Below are 8,076 nucleotides of genomic sequence, written 5' to 3' on the forward strand. Positions count from 1 at the left end.
CCACCTTTAGCATGCAAAACCACTCTTTCTCTCTCTACACCTCACCTTTTGATGCTCAAGCTTAGTCCTTTGTGTCATTGTTAGAGAGTTTGAGAAAGTTTGGTGGAGGGGACTGTGGAAAGAGTTTGGGATCATCCTTGAAGACTCAAAGAGGTAAGTAGATAACTACCTGACAGACCCATGAGCATGAAAACCTAAAGAAAGCATGGTTTGAGCATAGTTTGAGCTTAAGCTTGGGCAAACATGGTGACTGCATTTTTTCAGAAAGCCTACCTTCTTTTGCATGATAAAAATAAGCAGCGAAATCCTTTTTGATGGCCCTAAATTTCCATGGGATGATACTCTTTTGAGTCTAGTTCAAGCTAGAATTGGTTTTATGTTGTTACCTTCCATGGATTAGGCATTAGAAGATGATTTTGGGAAGGGTGTCATGGCTGGACTGTGATTTTCCAAGGAATATACATGTTTTTGTAATAAGATTTTGACTAAGAAAATGATATCCATTTGGCCTCAAATCACCACCATTTGAAATATCTCTAAGTCTACTTTGAGTTTGATGTTTATGTCCAATTAAGATTCTTGCTAGTTTGGAAGATATGTTCTATTTTATGCATATATATCATTGCTAACATACTGCGATGCTTTTCAGAAATATTGCTCCTGTTGTACTAAGACTTTGCCTGACCTATTAAAGTCCTAATGAAACAAAAACACAACCATTTGATGAAAGCTTAAGTCTTCTATGATTTTCATGTTTTAACCTTGCCCAAATTCTGTGTAAATGAGGAGTTATACTTAAGAATGCTCTAGTATGTTACTGTTGATAGACCTTATAGAAACTTAGAATTTTGGTCTCTGTGGCCATGAATTTTTGCTAGCCAAACGAGGTCCAAATGCTCCGAAACTACAACCGTTTTAAAGGTCTGAATGCCTACTAAATTTGCATGTTTAAATTGTTTTGAAATTGTGAACATATGTCACTATTGGCTAAATTCAACAAGGCTCAGGACGATGTACTGAACCCTCAATTGATCAAGTATTGTTCAGTTAGCAAATTGAAATCAGAATTTAATTGAATTTCCTTTCATATTTTGGGTGCCATGCTTCATCTTGTAGATGCCCATGATTGATAAGGACAACAATGAATTTTAAGTTGCACGTGAATTGTGCACATGTTATGCATCGATGTCTCTTTCTGAACACCGCTTAATCCCTTTTGCAAGGTGATTTAAATAGCATGCTTATGATCCCACAAAATGTTAAATGCTCCTGACCTTTTGAAAGAGTAAAGTATGAATGAATAAATGCTATGAATGCTTATACATGGAACTCTGATATATGTGACTTTTGGCTACTATGCAGTGGGTCATCCATTAGTAGTGGATATTCTGTTTCTGTTATATGAACTCTGATATATGTGAATTCTGACCTCTACGCAATGTGTAATCTCTGGATATTCTGTTTCTGTTATATGAACTCTGTTATATGTGACTTCTAGCTACTACGCAATGGGTCCTCCATTGCTAATGGATATTCTGTTTTATCGACAAGTTATGATTCTGCCTCGACTCCAATGATAGGAGTGGAGTCGACAGATAACTGTAAATAACAGGGTGGGTCGTGCCCCCCAAATTATTATACGCATTGGGTCCTCCAATAGTGGTGTAACGCCCTCTCACCTGAAGGCACAAAGAGAGGGTAGTGTCTTACAAGGCCTCAGCCTATCAAAACCCCAAAGCTCGCTGGGGATCGGGTGTGTAACTGAGGACACTACGAAATGAGACATCCATTTGTCACTGTCCTCCCTCCCGAATGAGGGTAGAAGTTTCAAGTTGCAGGATTGACTTAACCTCCACGATGTGACTTCTACTTCAGGAGCAAATGACCATGTTCCTAATTCTGTTTATGATTTCGTAGTGTGTAACTGAGGACACTACGAAATGAGACCTCCATTTGTCACTGTCCTCCCTCCCGAATGAGGGTAGAAGTTTCAAGTTGCAGGATTGGCTTAACCTCCACGATGTGACTTCTACTTCAGGAGCAAATGACTATGTTCCTAATTCTGTTTATGGTTCCATTTATGGTTCTGATTTTGTTTTTATTTGTTTGAATTAAGTATCATGTATGATTGTCTGAGTGCGACAATGATATGTGTCAATGTAACTGCCATTTCGAGAAAAAATTAGGTGCTTTGACTTCTCAACAATACTTATTTTGTTCTATTAATGTACATATTCTAGGGAATGACTTTATTTCCTGATTGTCAATACGATGTCTGATGAATTGTAGCCCCTGTCATTATTTATAAGTTTGTAGGTAGGATTACATGATATTGATTTACTTTACTGGGCTTTTAGCTCATGCCTCTCTTTTCCCTTCCATGTAGAGTGACAACCGATAGCTTGTACATGGACAACTGGACATGGTAGCAGACTTTTGGAAGCTCGAGTTCTGTTCGGGAAGCTTGTGATTGTAGGTGTCTGGTGACGTTGACACAATGTTATTTTGATGAATTGTATTTCGTTGTTGGGCCAGTAGTGCCTTGAACCTTTCTAAAATGATTTAATTAAAGGTTGGGTCTGTATAGATGGTTTCTATTTTGCTCTGTCTGTGGCCTTGTGTTTATTTATTTTTTGATTATGCAATTTTAATACGTGTTGATGATTAAAAATATAGAATTAACAATTGAATTTTTTAATCCCTATAATAAATTCCCAGACAAGTTCTCCAAATCACATATTTCGTTCACTCAGCTAATGCAAATAAAAGAAAATATATAAGGCACTGGTAAGATTCATCCAAGCATTTTTCTAACTATTTAGAGTCAGCTACACAAATTATGCGATGCCAATGGGTTTAGAATTCATGAAAAGATGTGACCAAGATTTAGGCTGGTTGCCTACCTAACACAATCCTCTTCATGACCGTTATGGGGCTCATCAAGGAGGAGTTAGGTATCAGCAAAATTAAACAAATAAATTGAAAGAGAGCATAATGAGAAGACACAAGTAATGAAATAAAACGGAAACAGGGTGTACAATACCTAAACCATCTATTATAACAACAAATGCAATTTCTTTTGGAGAAAAGAATGTAGGTACACATTTCCGTTACAACTTCCAAATCTTATGCACAATTTCTTTAACAGATTTTCAGATATATTGGTTCTTGAAGCACTTTCTTCAAAAAAGTTGATAGAACCACATAGTACTTAAAAGAATATAGCATGTAATTTCACAAACTTCGGAAAAAAAAAAAGCACTACCAGTCACGAGAAAAGAAAAAAATAGCTATAGCTATTTTTTAATCTAAAAAAATTTGCTTCATCCAACATAAGAAACAATGCATGATCATAAAATTACAGAGAGCATAAAAAGAAATAATTCATCACAAGAAGTAGAGAACTCATGAAAGTAAGAATGCACAATCTATAGAGAGAGAGAGAGAGAGAGAGAGAGAGAGAGAGAGTGAAAGGAAGAATTCAGATTGACCCTGCACAAATGCATAACAAAAATCCAAAGTATCAGTCCACAAAATCCAAACATTACACAGCAAAATACTCCAAGTTCAATGCTATCAAATGAAAATAAACCTCGAAATCAAGTTGCAGTTCGCACAATGGATCCTTTTTGTCTGCTCGAAGTTTGGGAATTCTACAAAATGCTCAATTAACTTCCCAAAATGAAGATAAAAAGCTCCCATTCTTGAATTTCTACAAAAGTAAAACATATATTTGTATAAATTAGGTAAAATTAAGTGGGAACAACAATGGATTTCAAACATACACAAAAAAAAAAATCAATGGAAGAAGGCCACGCGGTACCCAGTCTAAGTTTAAAGCAATCTGATGCGTATGTTGAAACTCATAAATATAACCAGCAAGAAAATAAATAAACTCATATAATCAGCAGAAAACAACAATGAACTTAAAAAATAAATAAATAATTTTGATGTGCATTTTGGGAGTTTTCTTGTTGAGCATAACCAGGAAAAAACAAAAATGCAAATCAAATATAAATACTCTATGTAGATTTAGGATTAATCTTATTTGAGCTTAATAAAAAAAAAACAAAACAAAACAAAAAAAAAAAACAGACAAATAAAAAATAAAATCTCTTTTGTAGATTTGTGGTTATGGGACTTTAACAATAAAAAATAAAAGGAACTCACTATATTTTTATGAGCTCATGAGGAAATTCCAAGGAATCTACATGTTTTTGTAATAAGATTTTGACTAAGAAAATGTTATCCATTTGGCCTCAAATCACCATCATTCGAAATATCTCTGAGTCTACTTTGAGTTTGATGTTTATGTCTAATTAAGATTCCTGCTAGTTTGGAAGATATGTTTTATTTTATGCATATATGTCATTGTTATCAGACTGTGATACTTTTCAGAAATATTGCTCCTGTTGTACTAAGACTTTGCCTGATCTATTAAAGTCCTAATGACACAAAAACACAACCATTTGATGGAAGCTTAAGTCTTCTATGATTTTCATGTTTTAACCTTGCCCAAATTCTGTGTAAATGAGGAGTTATACTTAAGAATGCTCTAGTATGTTACTGTTGATAGACCTTATAGAAACTCAGAATTTTGGTCTCTGTGGCCATGAATTTTTGCTAGCCAAACGAGGTCCAAATGCTCCGAAACTACAACCGTTTTAAAGGTCTGAATGCCTACTAAATTTGCATGTTTAAATTGTTTTGAAATTGTGAACATATGTCACTATTGGCTAAATTCAACAAGGCTCAGGACGATGTACTGAACCCTTAATTGATCAAGTATTGTTCAGTTAGCAAATTGAAATCGGAATTTAATTGAATTTCCTTTCATATTTTGGGTGCCATGCTTCATCTTGTAGATGCCCATGATTGATAAGGACAACAATGAATTTTAAGTTGCACGTGAATTGTGCACATGTTATGCATCGATGTCTCTTTCTGAACACCGCTTAATCCCTTTTGCAAGGTGATTTAAATAGCATGCTTATGATCCCACAAAATGTTAAATGCTCCTGACCTTTTGAAAGAGTAAAGTATGAATGAATAAATGCTATGCATGCTTATACATGGAACTCTGATATATGTGACTTCTGGCTACTATGCAGTGGGTCATCCATTAGTAGTGGATATTCTGTTTCTGTTATATGAACTCTGATATATGTGAATTCTGGCCTCTACGCAATGTGTCATCTATTGGTAGTGGATATTTTGTTTCTGTTATATGAACTCTGTTATATGTGACTTTTGGCTACTACGTAATGGGTCCTCCATTGGTAATGGATATTCTGTTTTATCGGCAAGTTCTGATTCTGCCCCGACTCCAATGGTAGGAGTGGAGTCGAGAGATAACTGTAAATAACAGGGTGGGTAGCGCCCCCCAAATTATTATACGCATTGGGTCTTCCAATAGTGGTGTAATGCCCTCTCGCTGGAAGGCGCAAGGAGAGGGTAGTGTCTTACAAGGCCTCAGCCTATCAAAACCCCAAAGCGCGCTGGGGATCGGGTGTGTAACTGAGGACACTACGAAATGAGACCTCCATTTGTCATTGTCCTCCCTCCCGAATGAGGGTAGAAGTTTCAAGTTGCAGGATTGGCTTAACCTCCTCGATGTGACTTCTACTTCAGAAGCAAATGACTATGTTCCTAATTCTTTTTCTGATTCCATTTATGGTTCTGATTTTGTTTCTGTCTGTTTGAATTAAGTATCATGTATGATTGTCTGAGTGCGACAATGATATGTGTCAATGTAACTGCCATTTCGATAAAAAATTAGGTGCTTTGACTTCTGAACAATACTCATTTTATGCTATTAATGTACATATTGTTGTTTGATGAATTGTAGCCCCTGTCATTATTTATAAGTTTGTAGGTAGGGTTACAGGATACTGATTTACTTTACTGGGCTTTTAGCTCATGCCTCTCTTTTCCCTTCCATGTAGAGTGACAACCGATAGCTTGTACATGGACAACTGGACATGGTTGCAGACTTTTGGAAGCTCGAGTTTTGTTCGGGAAGCTTGTGATTGTAGGTGCCTGGTGGCGTTGCCACAATGTTATTTTGATGAATTGTATTTCGTTGTTGGGCCAGTAGTGCCTTGAACCTTTCTAAAATGGTTTATTTAAAGGTTAGGTCTATATAGATGGTTTCTATTTTGCTTTGTCTGTGGCCTTGTGTTTATGTGTTTATTTATTTTTTGATTATGCAATTTTGTTACATGTTGATGATTAAAAATATAGAATTAGCAATTGAATTTTTTAATCCCTATAATAAATTCCTAGACAAGTTCTCCAAATCACATATCTCGTTCACAGGGTGTACAATACCTAAACCATCTATTATAACAACAAATGCAATTTCTTTTGGAGAAAAGAATGTAGGTACACATTTCCGTTACAACTTCCAAATCTTATGCACAATTTTCTTTAACAGATTTTGAGATAAATTGGTTCTTGAAGCACTTTCTTCAAAAAAGTTGATAGAACCACATAGTACTTCAAATAATATAGCATGTAATTTCACAAACTTCGGGAAAAAAAAAAACACTACCAGTCACTAGAAAAGAAAAAAATAGCTATAGCTATTTTTTAATCTAAAAAAATTTGCTTCATCCAACAAAAGAAACAATGCATGATCATAAAATTACAGAGAGCATAAAAAGAAATAATTCATCACAAGAAGTAGAGAAACTCATGAAAGTAAGAATGCACAGTCTAGAGAGAGAGAGAGAGAGAGAGAGAGAGAGAGAGGGAGACAGAGAGAGAGAGAGAGTGAAAGGAAGAATTCAGATTGACCCTGCACAAATGCATAACAAAAATCCAAAGTATCAGTCCACAAAATCCAAACATTACACAGCAAAATACTCCAAGTTCAGTGCTATCAAATGAAAATAAACCTCGAAATCAAGTTGCAGTCCTTACTATGGATCCTTTTTGACTGCTCAAAGTTTGGGAATTCTACAAAATGCTCAATTAACTTCCCAAAATGAAGATAAAAACCTCCCATTCTTGGATTTCTACAAAAGTAAAACATATATTTGTATAAATTGGGTAAAATTAAGTGGGAACAACAATGGATTTCAAACATACACAAAAAAAAAATAATCAATGGAAGAAGGCCATGCAGTACCCAGTCTAAGTTTAAAGCAATTTGATGTGTATGTTGAAACTCATAAATATAACCAGCAAGAAAATAAATAAACTCATATAATTAGCAGAAAACAACAATGAACTTAAAAAATAAATATATACTTTTGATGTGCATTTGGGAGTTTTCTTGTTTGAGCATAACCAGGAAAGAAAAAAAATGCAAATCAAATATAAATACTCTATGTAGATTTAGGATTAATCTTATTTGAGCTTAATAAAACAAAAAAACAAAACAAAACAGAAAACAGACAAATAAAAAATAAAATCTCTTTTGTAGATTTGGGGTTATGGGAGTTTAACAATAAAAAATAAAAGGAACTCACTATATTTTTATGCGCTCATGAGGAAATCTTTGTGATAGCCTCGACTCTATCCCTAAGTAAGAAGACTTACTCGGGAGGATTTTTTTATTTTAATATTTTGGGACTTCCTTAAGAATTACTAGATGATTATTCTCTTAAAAAATAAAAATTTAAGTTCTCGAACTCTTAGGTCTCACAATTTGAAAATGCCTTGGCGTCTATTCAATCTCAAGATATTAATTTTTTCAAGTGCAATAAAGTACAATTAGATATTTTTTATGAGGTTAACCCATGGGTTAAATAGGTTTTACCCAAGAGAGTAAGTGGATAGTGTATTCATGTGGGAGTAGCATATATAAGATACCAACCTTATACTGGCTAAGTAAGATATACCTCAAAAAATCGCTAGAAAGGGTTGTTTCAATGCTAAAAAACCCTCAAATTTATATTTTAACCCGAAGATGTATGGATATAAAAAAAAGAAGGTAAAACAGATTTCAAAACACCCATACTCGGCAAAAATGTTAAATTTTATAAATTTTAAGTTTATTTTAATAATTTCTTTTGTATGTTCATACTATTTTTTTTTCTTTTTCTTTATTCAAAGTACACTTACTTGGGA

The sequence above is a fragment of the Amborella trichopoda genome, chromosome 7 (genome assembly GCF_054954075.1).
Source record: "Amborella trichopoda isolate Santa Cruz 75 chromosome 7, AtrichopodaSantaCruz75HAP2 v2.0, whole genome shotgun sequence".
Lineage (NCBI taxonomy): Eukaryota > Viridiplantae > Streptophyta > Magnoliopsida > Amborellales > Amborellaceae > Amborella > Amborella trichopoda.